The 14,508-nt window shown below is 31.5% G+C and overlaps 1 protein-coding gene across 2 annotated transcripts in view; it reads right to left on the reverse strand.

Moving 5' to 3' along the window:
* The window catches only part of HCN1 (hyperpolarization activated cyclic nucleotide gated potassium channel 1), a 385,147-nt gene that overhangs the window by 77,096 nt on the left and 293,543 nt on the right, over window positions 1-14,508 (reverse strand). The gene's annotated exons all lie outside the window — the stretch shown is intronic.

Genomic DNA, 14,508 nt, shown 5'->3' on the forward strand with positions numbered 1-14,508 from the left:
AACCACCTCTTCCTTTTATCTGTGTAGCTCTTCATTTGGGGAAGAATCTTGTACCTCTGGATAGTACAAAGGACATAACTTAGACCTAGCAAAAGATCAGAATCTAATTAAATTTTAAATCTAGAGGCAGAAGGCTTGGCAGCATTTTGCAAATCAGAGATATTTAAACAACACAGACGCCTATAAAATACTGAGAAGTTCAAGAGTATATCAGACTTCCAATTTAGGATTTAGGAGAATATCAAGATGAGACTAGATCTACATAATACCGTAGCTAAAAGTAAGTTAGACATTGAAGTTTATTTAAGCAAGTAGTTCTTAAACTTGATTGTTATTCTATTGATGTATCTGCCTATTTTTATTTACACATACACACAGAGTTGTTGTTTTTTCAAATCACTCCTGTGAATTCGACAGAATCATAGGAGCTTGGATATTACCTGGGTGCCTATTAGAACAGAGAATTTCAGTCCTCACCCTAGACCTATGGAATCAGAATCTACATTTTAAAAAGATTCCCCAATGACTCTTATATACTATATAATATGTATATTAAAGTTTGAGAAGTATTCCTTAAGTGTTTCTAATGGAGGTGGTCAGAAGACCACATTTTCAACTAAAATAATTATTAAAATATTAAAACATTAGTAATTATTAAAATAATTAGATTCTAAAAATGTGTCATTGTACAGATAATATAATTAAGTACAAGTAAAAAAGTAAGTAATAAAACTGGATAAAGATACTAGAATATGAAGTACTATATTGGGCACATAACAAACAAAGATACTGGAATAAGATTCTTTCCTTAAGTAAACACACTTGGTATATTATATATGGAGAATATTTTTTCAAATCTTTTCCTAATAATAAAGCTCTGACCAGAAGATCTGGCTTTCCTGAATCCTTATCCATAATTACTATAATTGTAATTGGTAAATGATAGCAGACCTATCTAATGAGACACAACAACCCATTCTATTGTATTTCTTCTGTTTTTTCCTACATACTTTCCTTACGCATATTGTTTAGCATTCCCTTTTGGAGACTAGTAACCTCAAAGGAAATACTATTTTGTCACAAGACTTCCTTTATTTGGTAACCAGACTGTTCCCTAAAGTATTTAAAGCCTGCAGGCATATATACACCTCTTTGAAGTAACTTGATTATGATAGTTATTCTTAGCTAAAAAAGAGAGCCATGGGCTTTGTGGTGTAGTTTAGAGTCTGAAGCTCCACTGGAGATCCCTAAGGTTAGTTTCTGCACTAATGGTTTGCAACCAGCCCACCTGGTTTGACTAGTCTGGCTTGATGATTTAAAGAGCCAGTGATCGAGGGGGTAGGAGGAGCATGGGCAATATACATAACCTTAACATTTGTACCCCCATAATATGCTGAAATAAAAAAAGAAAAAAAAAGAGCCAATGACAGCTTTATTTCTAAGATCATTCAAAACTAAGATTCCTAGATCTCATTGGTTCAAGCCAGAAGAAACTCAGAATACTCTAGTTTCCTAAGATTGGGCACACAGGAAAAACGAAACTCATGCTGTGGCAAGGGTCTTGCACTTCTGATGCTTGTCTGTATTCTCTCTCTTTTGATGCATTTTATCCTTTGCCTTTAAATAAAAGCCTCAAATGGGTATGGTGGAGTCTGGTGAATCCTGTCAAACATCCAAACTTTACAAATAGGAAAACAACTTAAGACAACAGGACTGCCACAGTTTTGACATTCACTGGTATGCATAGATGGATATGTTATCAGTTCTGGCCAAATAAAGGATTAACCTTTCTTTAGGACAAGTAGGTGTCAAGTCATGTCTGTGTTCTTTCCTCAGCATGCCGCTTGCCCCAATATGCTTGGAGAGTTGAGAATCTGTAACTTAATCAACACATTGAGCTCTACATTTCTCCTTTTTTTACCATCTATTTCAGGGGTATGAGGAGCAACATTAAAACTTAGTATTAATAGTAATTTATTCATTTTTGGGGTAATTGATGTTTGTGTGTAGGCAAAGGCCTACTCATCTAGAGAAAACGTAATCTACTCTATCTCTGTCTCAAAAATTGGAAGTTATTCTTGAATCGCTAAATATAATTGTTACATATACAGTTATTTTTATGGAAAGTCGGCATGGATTGAATCTAATTATTTTTTCTCACACAAGTCATTTAACACCTCTAGACCCCAGTTTATTAATTTACAATAGGAGAATGTTAGAGTGAATGATCTTCCTTGTTCTTTCAGACTAAAGTTTTAAATTTCTATTAATATTTGTCATTTAATCACATTAAGTTTGATTTTTGAGCCTATTACTGTCTTAATCACCTACCGACTCATGGTAATTATTGAACTAACAAATATTAAATAATTGTTGTGTGCTCATGGTTCTCAAGGTGCGGTTGCCAAACCAGCAGTATCACCTGGGAGCTTGTTAGAAATGCATATTCACAGTTGCCACCCAGACCTACTGAATCAGAAACACTACAATTTGGACTCAGCAGTCTGCGTTGTAACAGGCCCTCTATACACTAAAATTTCAGAACCACTACTATATGATATGCCAAGTACTATGTTATCTGAGGACATAAGGAAACATGCTTGAGTGAGTGCAGGAGAAAGAAAATAAATTCAGGTTTTGGCAAGTTAAGACGCCCATGATACTTCCTAATGCTTATATGTAGGTCAGGCATTCAAAGAAGGAAATATGCACGTCATCAATGACTAAGGAATTACTAAAAGGGAGGATATGTCAAGTGAGGAGAAGAGGCAAACAGTAGAATACAAATTTTTAAAGCAGTTGGGTCATGGAGGTTGATCATGTTAGTAACCAGCAAGATGTGAGAGCATAACCAGAAAAACATAATTAGTAGAATCCAAAGAGGAATAAAGTTTCAAGGGTGGGTGGTCAAAAGGAATATATCTTAAGAAAAGAGGTACTGAACAGTGGCCAGTGAATTTGGAAATTAGGTAGTAATCTTTGTTAGAGTACAAAACCTCAAAAATAGGAACTGTATCTTTTTGTCTGTTTCTTTCGCACCTAACAAGACTTGCAAGAATGTATGAAAATATCACTTCCAAGTGATATGAAGAAATAAAAATAACAGACTACTCTTTGAAGAAGCTACCTACTGGTAGTTGGACAATGAAATAAACTAGATGTTAGATGTTTTATGTATATATATTCAATCTTTATTTGTCAATTAATATTTTTAAATTAAATGAAACTAAAAATGGAAATAATTTATTCACTGAGCAAAATATCCATTGATATTTTGACACAAAAATATTGTGCCATATTTCTGACACAAAAGCTAACCTTAGCTGTTTGGTGCTGTGGGGTTGCTATAAACTGAATGATGCAGAAAAATGTAGAAATAACTCCACACATTATGCATAAGCTGGCAAAGTCAAAAAATTATAACATGACAAAGTTTCTATTAGTTGTAATAATATATCATATGAAAAAGAAGATATGATACATTTAATAGTACTGATAAATGGATTTTTGAAAGACAAGGATGAAAATACAATTCTCTCTTAAACAGATAGGATAAAAAATTTCTACCATTAGATCTAAAGAGACTATAAAATAATTACCACTTAAAATTCTAACATATTTTTATTTTTAAAATTCCATATGATTAAAAGAATACATGAAAGTGATACAATCAGAGGGCCTACAGACAGACAAGAATAGCCTGCAAAGCTACCTTTTGTGAAGGAGATTTGCATCTGTAGAGGAAATAGAGTGAAGTAAAGAACAAATGCAAACAGGTGTTGTCTGAGCAGACCCCCTCACCTTTTGTCCAGATCTAGGAATTATTAATTGAGAGTCTGACATGATTTAAGGTCTGACAGGAAAACATTTACCAAAGGTACCATCTATTCTTTCTGAGGAATATTACCAGTGAGGTTTAATCTGCACAAGACCACTCCACTTGTGCTTCATGGTTTTCCTCCTCTTCTTCCTTCCCATAACCTGTCTTACTACCATGACTTGTTTTGCCACACTCTCTTTATTCTTTCTATAAACCCATGTTGGCATAAAAACATTAACCATCTGGCCATTTCTTTGGGTTGTCATATTTTGTGTGACTCCTGTAAACAAGTGTGCACATAACAAATTTGTATGCCTTTTCCCCCTGTTAATCTGTATATTTTCAATTTGTTTTATAGACTCAAGTTATCAAAATTTCAGGGGAAAAATTTAAACTTCCTTATAATCCCTTCCTCAAAGCCTTTTAATGACTTCTTATTGTCTTTAGCATAAAGACCAATTTCCTTGGCTTGAAGCCTACATTACAAAGGTGTTCTCTCTTCCTTTATCCTATACCCTTTCCCTTTGGTTTACTCTGTCCTGTTGAGTTTCTTTCATATTCCCCAACTTGCCCTGGTCTCTGGATGCTGTGTCTTGGCTCTTGCTGTTTCCTCTACCTGGGATGTTCTTCTACAACATAATTTCTTGGCTAATGTCTATTCATCCTTTAATCCTCTCCTCAAATATCACTACATCAGAGAAGTATTATCTGAGCCCTTAGACCACGCAAGGTCCTCTTGCTGTACACTTACAAAGACTGAAAAGAACACGTACAACTACTTGTTAAGTGTCTATCCTTGCCTTTCTTGTTCACACCGAATCAGTGAAAGTGTCTGCAAGTATGAAGCTCTCGAGTGAGTATTCACTGAATGGAAATCTGGTTTCTTATACACTTTCTGAAAATCTATGGATAGAAGAGACACAGAATGTGATGTCCGCCTCCTTTCAGCTGAAGCACTAGTTTCAGTGGAGAATGCCAGTTAGGGAGGCTCTCCCATATGGATTGACATATTAAACCAGTATTTTATTATTATTGGTTTTTATTCTTTATCATTCTTAGAACATTTTTTAAAGTGCGAGATTCTGAACCTTTAACCTATAACAAATTAACTTAATTTGGCTTTAAAGAATTGGCAGTTTCTGTCTGAATCTGTGTATCAGTCTGGACATCAAATATAAATATAAGTAGGAGGAAATTATAGATTGGAAAAGAGAAACTTCTTATAATCCTAAAACTGTTTATTTTTTAATTTTTTTAGACAAGAGTCTCACTTTGTTGCCCTGGCTAGAGTGAGTGCCGTGGCATCAGCCTAGCTCACAGCAACCTCAATCTCCTGGGCTCAAGCGATCCTACTGCCTCAGGCTCCCAAGTAGCTGTGACTACAGGCATGTGCCATCATGCCTGGCTAAGTTTTTGTATATATATTTTCAGTTGGTCAATTAATTTATTTCTCTTTTTAGTAGAGACCAGGTCTCGCTCAGGCTGGTTTTGAACTCCTGACCTTGAGCCATCCGCCCACCTCGGCCTCCCAGAGTGCTAGGATTACAGGTGTGAGCTACCACGCCTGGCCAAAACTGTTTATAAAATTAGAAAAATAGCAGAATGTAATTAAAATATGTGCAAAGAATATTAATTTTTATGTTAAGTAATAAAATATTTGGTTGATTACCAGCACTTTTATGATGCTTTCTTATTTCAACTATTTCTACTGAGATTTTGAAATTGTGGTAATTACTTCAAGTTTATCCAATAAATAAGAATATTTATTGAGCTTTGGAGAGTATAAGTCTGGATTTAGTTATTGTTTTAAGAAACTTAATGGTTAATGTATTTATTAGAAAATATAATGATTATTTAGGAAAGGAATTGTCTTGTTAAGACATCCTCCCTATTAAATATGTGTTCTATTCTAAAATAAAAGGAGTTTTCTTCATCACCAAGAGCCCCAAGTGTACAACTAAATTAAATAGATATTCTCTAGGTCTCCAGGCATAATTTTATACACTGAATATTCCTGGAAGATAGGGATCAGAACTTCACATTGTATTAGAAGAGAAAATCACATTAAAATGAAAAATGGTAAATTATTAATGAATTACTAATAATTATTCATAAAATCAGGTGGAATTCTAAGTTTGTGATTCTAACCTCAGGTCTCAAATCTAAACAACATTGCAAATAAGAAGTTAACTTTTTACTTTCATGAAGCATTGAATTAGCATACAGTAACTTGTTTTTATAATATCTCAAGATAGTTTCTAATATAGCATATGCCCACAGTAGACTCTTAACCTGTAAGGTATTTATATGGAAACTGATGCTACTAAACTATCTTTTCATCACTTTTCAAAGTTTTTGTGTAGAGATTACAAATAATTACATAATAATACTTAATGGTGAGATAATTGCCACTAAAAATCAGCCTCCTTGAAAGAGTATATTACAGTCCTGAGAGAAGATAGTAAATATGCCTCTCGGTAACCTATGACAGGGAATCTTAATTCCTGTGTTTTATTTCAAAGGTCAATTTGTTGCTTTTGCATTAATTTTTAAAAATTAATATGATTCATTATAATGTCCTATTTATCTAAAACTTTACCAGTTTTATGACAGACGGATAAGAATATACATTTCTCTATTAATATTAGCATATACAAACACTGAATTCCTCAAGGTATTTATAGAGAGTCTCATTAGATAGATTTAGTTTCATTCTGATAAAATGCTGGGCAAATAGCACTACAGTCATGCACTGCATAATGATGTTTTGGTCAATGATGACCCACATACAGGACAGTGGTCCCATAAGATTATAATTCCATATTTTTACTGTACCTTTTCTATATTTAGATTCTTAGATACACAAATATTTATCATTGTGATATAATTACCTATAGTATTCAGTATGGCAACAAGCTGTACAAGTTTATAGCCTAGCACTAGTAAGCTATACGATATATCTTATATGTATAGTAGACTATACCAACTAGGTTTGTTTTAAGTATACTCTGTGATATTCACACAATGATGATGCTTTTCTCAGAACAGATCTCTGGCATTAAGCAATGCATGACTGTACTTCAAATAACAAATTTATCATGGAGAATTATCAATATATGTATGTATGTACATGAATAACTAATTGTATATTTATAGATAATATGTATAATATGGATATATATACATGTACATGTGCAATAATGAGTGCCAAAAACATATGCCATCTTATCTAAAATCAATTATTCCTTCCTCTTTATAATAATATTTGTATCATAAATATATTTATATTATATATTAGAAGTTATATTTAATGATAACTATTTTTCCAATATATTTCAAAATATTCTATTTTACTCACATAACATATAGTGGTCATTTAAATTTTATAAGTAGGCAAATAAAAGAAAATTCATATTATATAATATTAATATTTATGCAATATATCATATATAATACTATGTAATAGTTATATAATAGATGTTATTTTTATAAAGTATATTATTACACTAAATAAAGGCAACATTAGATAGATATTTAAATTTTTTGCTGAATATTACAAACACTTTGTATTATGGGTTTCAGGCATATATCAAAAATACTGTTTTTTAAGTGAGAAAAAAACAAAAGAAAAATGAAGGTACACTAAACAACTTTTATGTTGTCTCCCGGAGCTTATTAATACAAAAGAGATTCTGTACAGAGGTGAATTTATCCTGAGACCCCTTTAAAAATATATTGTTATTTAATATGAAATGTCCTATTCTGAATCAAAAGTGTAGTATATTATATCTCAAACAAGAAGCAGTGCAATTAATCAAAGTATGCACCTAAACTATCAACACAGTTTAGCGTATTTATGCCAGCAGCCAAAAAGCCTGGAGGGTGAGTGACGATGAAATTGTGAAAGGCGTTTTTCACAGCTTGTTGAGAATTTAATATTATTCTTTGCAAGAAGTGGTCCAAAGCCTAGTCAGTTGGTGCAAGACCCGGTGTATACAGCGGATGACAGAGAGTTTCCAAGTCCAGCTGCTGCAGTTTGAGTAGCATTGTTTGTGCAACGTGTGGAACAGTGTTGTCTCGCAAGAGGATTGGCCTGTTTATATTAACCAATCGTGGCTGCTTAATCACGAGCATCCTCATCATTTCATCCAATTGGTTGCAGTAGACATCTGCTGTAATTGATTGACCAGGTTTCATGAAGCTGTAGTGGAAAATACCAGCGCTGGACCACCAGACACCATTAGCTTTTTTGATGGATATTTGGTTCTGGACTGTGTTTTGGCACTTCATCTTTATCCAACCATTGTGTCAAACATTTGCAATTGTCAAAAATAATCCATTTTTCATCACACCTAACAGTACGCTGTAGAAATGGTTCGCCTTTATGTCATGACAGCAAAGAAAGGCAAGATTTGAGATGATTTCTCTTCTGACGCACCTTTAATTCATGTGGAACCATCTGTCCAGCTCTTTACCTAACCGATATTCTTTTAATTTGCAAAGTAATAGGACTCTAATTCTTATATCTAAAATATTTTGTCTTTATTTTTGGAATTTTCTATTCTTAAAAAATACAATGAATTCAATTACCGTGTAAATAAATGGCAATACTAAAATAATTCTTGAGCCCGGCGCAGTGGCTCACGCCTGTAATCCTAGCACTCTGGGAGGCTGAGGCGGGTGGATCGTTTTAGCTCAGGAGTTCGAGACCAGCCTGAGCAGGAGCGAGACCCTGTCTCTACTAAAAATAGAAAGAAATTAATTGGCCAACTAAAAATATATAGAAAAAATTAGCCGGGCATGGTGGCACATGCTTATAGTCCCAACTACTTGGGAGGCTGAGGCAGAAGGATTGCTTGAGCCCAGGAGTTTGAGGTTGCTGTGAACTAGGCTGTCGCCACAGTACTCGAGCCCGGGCAACAGAGTGAGACTCTGTCTCAAAAAAATAAATAAATAAAATAAAATAATTCTTGGTAAAAAAATAAAGTAGATTAGTCATAAATCTAATGATGATTGACTTAAATATAAAAACCAAAAAGGTAATTTTTGGGAGACCATCTCCCAAAAATGACATGCATGAAAATGTGTTGATGATTTCAAGGGTGTTCACAAATCACTGAGTGTCAACTGAACAAGGTAAACTCTACTACATTGTAAAACACCCATGAGTATTGGCATCAGTGGAATCTAGGTTTAATTTAGACTACATTCTTTACTTTTGATTTTGAATATGTATATGGTTTTTAATGTCTTAGTGTCTCAGTTTTTAATATGTCTATTTGAAATGATAATATTGAGCTTTCTGGGTGCTGTGATAATTTGTCAAAAATGCATGCATTTAATGTATTTGACAAAAAATAGATATGTAATAAAAGGTAATTTTGGGGAAATCATTAATAAGAAATAGCTTAAAAATATAGTTGAATTAAAATACATGTCTCATTATCAATATAAATAACAGCATTGCAAAAATAGTGTGAAATGACATTTTTCTTACAGACTAAAAAATTGATGTAAGTTTTATATTCAAATAATTATGTTGTAAGTTTTAAATAATTTGAAAAATAGTAATTTATAAAAATAAAATACTTGAAACTATTTGTTTTTCAAAGACCAATAATCAATTATAAATTACCACTTTGGTTTTTATGTTTAAGTCAATCTTCATTAGATTTATGACTAATCTACTTCATTTTTTACCAAGAATATTTTTAGTATTGCCATTTATTTACACAGTAATTGAATTCATAATTTCTACTTTTATCTTGCATTTAAAAATAAACTAATCCATATGTATGTGTATATATAGATATGCTAAATTATATGCAAATCTGTTTAACAAGTATTATTTCTAAAATTTTTGCAGCAAGATGGAATCATTTACAAGAACTATGTTCTAAATATAGCAAAATTTTCAATTCATACCTTCTGAGGAATTTTTTTTCTTGTAGACAATATGGATTACATTTTTGTGAAAAAATTTTAAGCAACATAATTTTTACAGAATAAGTCACAAGATAATTAAGACTTCATAATTTACATGAATTTGAATTTCAGTGAATTAATTGAAAAAAACTAAAGAAAAATCACAAATAAAAAAAGTAGATGGCTGTAAAGAGTTTTTTGGTTTAAACATTTTGTCAGATACCTCAATTTTATCTTTAACTTTCTTTTAACAGCCTTTTTTGAATAGCTGGGTAATGAAACATACATTTTTCTATAGGAGAGTAAATCTTTCAGCTCTCAAGATATAGGGAAATTTTTTTCAGTAAGTATCTACTTTACCTGTAAAACTATAAAAATTCCAAACTAACATGATTTTAAAATCCTTGCAGAAAATATTACAAAGTAAAAGTTGCTACTCTTCCATTCATAATGATCTCTTCAATGTAAATAGCCACTTGCCCTCTTTTTTATAAAATGTAGATATCTATTAAGATATTTCACAGTACATTGTACTTTTATCTATTTAAAAATATGAAATTAAAAAATCCTTGGAAATTGTTTACACTACATAGTTCTTTATAAATTATTATTATACTTTTGTTTGAAAATGGTCATTTTTAACATTTGTTTTGTTTAACACTGTTTAAAACTTAACTAACCATGTAACTGAAAAAATAGTAATAATGAGAGGTTAGTGTATTTAGCAATTAGAGGAAAATGCTTAATTACTGAGCAAGTAAATTGTCCAAATAAAGCATCTTTAGAAAGTTAATTTACTTGTAATTATGTAACAAAAGTCAAGGGTTAGATGGTTATTAGAAATAGAAACATTCATTGTAATCATTATAATAGAGTTAAAATATGTGTTTGTATATTTAAAACTCCTTTAGGGTATTTTTCTGCTCTATATGACTTTGAACTTTATTACTGCAGTTTTTCTTTATATGTTTCTGTGTGTGTGTGTGTGTGTGTGTGTGTGTGTGTGTGTGTGTGTGTGTGTGTGTAGAAAATAATTTTGGTCCTTAATTGAACAAGAGTATAGTTTGATATAACATACCATGATATAACCATGGTAACCTAATCATTCTTTTATTTTTAAAAGGAACCATTTAAAACATTTTGTGCTGTGGCAACACTTTTATTTCCCTCCTCCAACAATTTCTTTTGCTTACAGATGAAGACCTTACCCAAAATTTCAAAAAGAAATAAAAGCTTTCACATGAGGACATCTAACTTATTTCCAGGGATACATACTTTTTTCTCCCTCTATTCTTTCTCTTGTAAACTATGAAAGAGGTGTCTCTTCTCCCATGTGAAGCTAACCTTTCAACTATGTTTGAATAGTCTCTCCTCATCCCTCCCCAGAAACATTACTTTATCTCTCATAGTTTCTATGTTTTATTCTCAACTGTCTAAATATTGGCTCCAGCCAAATAGTGTTTAAAGATATTCACCTTTCTAGTTAAAATAATCATGGTTATAATCATACCTAATCCTTGGATATCAAATACTTTTTTCTTGGCACTCACTTAAGCACTTTACTCAAATTTACTCATTTAATCTTCACAACAACCTTATGAGATTGTTTCCAATATCTTCACTTTACGGATGATGAAACTAAGTCACAAAGAATGTAAATAATTTGTGTAAAGTCACATAGTTAATCAATGCTGAAGGTAGGATTTGAGTCCAGGAAATATGTCTCCATAGTCTGTGCTCTGATTCACTACATGACACTCTTGTCTTCCAAAAATGACTCTATTGACTTCAAAGAACCCTCCACCTACCATTCTATCTTTCTTCTTTCCTTTCTCAACCAATTTCTTGAAATTGTAGTTTACACTCATTATCTTATTTTCCATCTCTCATTAAAATCTTAAACATTTAACTTCAGCTTTCATTCTTCCATTCATGAATAATGCTCTTGTACTTCTCTGATTTCCTGATTGTTATTATAATTCTTTATTAGATACTTTGCAATTTTTTTTATTTGGTATCTGAACGATATTGAAAACCAGTAGCAAACACAACTGATGTCCCATGCAATTCCTCTATACTTGCAAGCTGACCCACCTCTGATCTCAAGAATACTTATAAATAAAAAAGAATACCTATAGTAGACAGTCCCTCTCAAGGTTTTTGCATGAAGTCTGAGAAGCCTAGAAAACTTGCTCAGCTTAACTTTGAGTTGCATGGATGCTTGAGGGTAGGGAGAGGTATATGTAACACCTCTTAGTGCAACATTCAACCAATGAGGCACTTGAGTCTACAAATTAATAAAATAGTCCCCTATCCTTTACAGAGACAAGGGAAAGGTGCATTCTGCACAGTTCCTCAGAGGGTCTTGATAAAACTCAGTCCCACTTGCCTGTAATGAAAAACAACTCAATAAAATATTCTTCATTGGATTTCCCTTTTTCCATCTATTTTTCTTCTTGTTTCCCAATCATGCTTCTTGGAATTAATCCATGATAAATTACCTACACCCAAATTCTTTTCTTATGCTTTGCTTATAGAAGAACCCAAATGAAGACAAAATTTCTATTGACTCCTTCTTGCTACAGACATCCTTTCTTTTGTCTCCTCTATCCATTATTCTTCTGGTTTTCCTTTTTCTCTTTTGGCTTCTCTTTTCAGGCTCCTTTGTTGACATCTTTTGTATGTTGGTATTTCCAAGGTCTATGCTAAAGTCCTTCTTTTCTTTTTACCTTACATGTTTTCCTTTGATAATCCTTCCCATTCATATAACTTCAGTTAGTATCAATATACCATCAATCTCCAAGTCAATTCCTCTAGCAGAGAACTAACCCTGATCTCCATCTCTCTTTAAGGATCTAGCCTTAAAACATATCTCTAAAGCACATGAATGGTACCTTTTTTCTCAAAGGCACATAATGTGCCTTATTTGAAGTAGTCAAAAGATTCATAACTTAGTTCATTAAATTTTATTATAAATGATTTTTCATTTAATTCCTAAACATTAGATGGTGAAGGACATAGTGTTTCCTAAACAATGAAGCAGAGTAGTCATAAATCTAGAGATAATATTTCACAAAGGGTTAAATCTACTAGGCTGTCCATGGTTGCAGCTTTTAGAGTAATAATTTGGATGAGTTTGGAGTAATCAAAATGGTATAAATATCTAAAAGATTTGGGTACATTGATATTGTCAAATTATATCATCTGTGTGTATATATGTATTAATGTGTGTGTGTATGTGGTAATTTTTCAATGAAAAGATGGAAGCTTAGCTTTGATGAATCTCCATTGGGAAAATATACTCACTCTGTGGAATAAACAGTTAAATTTGTTTTAATAATATATTCCCAATATCCTCTTTCCACACCTCCCAATCAATTTTTTAAGCTTTTTGTGATGGGCAGTAAATTATTATTAAGTCCATATATAAAAATATATATTTATAAATTTTATAAGTATATATTTATATATATTTATATATAAATATATATTTTATATTTATAAAATATATAAATATATATTATAATATATAAATATTTTATATTTATATAATATATAAATATATATTTATATATAATATATTATATATAATATATATAATCTTAAAAAAGATTAATAGTTTGAAACAGGACATTGTTTAAATATAACTAATATTCTTCTTCATTATCTTTGTCAAAATATGTCTTAACATTAATAATAGCTTGATTTACATTTGTAAATCTCTCTAGTTTGCTTTTAATACAACTGTTGCTATTTCATTGTTTATGGCTTTCCGAATTTAAAGCAACAGAATACCTTGAGATATACATATTAATAATTATTAAGTAAATATAATCTGAAGAATCATGAAAAGAAGACAAGGAATTAATGACTCACCAGAAAATTAACATGTAGAGGCAAAATATTTGGTGAAGAAAGGAGCTTTTCCTATGCTTAACTTTTATCCTCCTTTGGATTAATTTGTTTTTCAAAAGTGAAAAATTCTAAAAAAGGTATAATTTCTTCATTATGAATTAAAATATAATTTTCTTTAAATGCATATTATAAAACTAGATGAAAATTGGTGTTACTATAGTACTTATCAAATCTGATATGATGTGGTATTAATAAGCAATGAAATAGCATACACACATATTAAGCTAAATTATTCATAGACCATGTTTCAGATCTGAGTATTGATCAGTCATCAGTCTCAACACAGATCAATTTAAATTTCTGTCTTAATTCAATGGGGAAAATTACAGTATATGATTACTCTAGTAACCTTTCGTAAGGACCTACCAAAGAGTAAGGAGATGTCATTAGAAGAAAGTACAAAGTATAGCATCGAAGAACGAGAAAAAACAGTTTTTGAGTCTTGTTTAAGTTCAAAACAATCTTTAATTAAAAGAGACCCATCAGTGGATATTGATGATTGATTTCAAAGAAATACTCACAGATGTGTATGTATGTATTTTGTATATATACATTATCAACATACAGAAATATGGATTTCTGAATTTAAGTCTATATATGTAACACAAATTAAACAATAGTAGTTTGAATTGGCAGGGATTTATTAGTATGTGTTAACATTACTTTGAATTTGATAGTAACTCAGCACAGCATCATAACCATCATGCATAATGTTACCAATGAAAAAAGGACACTACCAGAAAATCAGTCAAGGAATTTACAAAAACAAAACAAAACAAAACAAACAAACAAACAAAAAAACCGCACTTCTCAACTGGGAAAGTATGAAACTAATAGTCACTGGTTGG

Source organism: Microcebus murinus, chromosome 11 (genome assembly GCF_040939455.1).
Source record: "Microcebus murinus isolate Inina chromosome 11, M.murinus_Inina_mat1.0, whole genome shotgun sequence".
NCBI lineage: Eukaryota > Metazoa > Chordata > Mammalia > Primates > Cheirogaleidae > Microcebus > Microcebus murinus.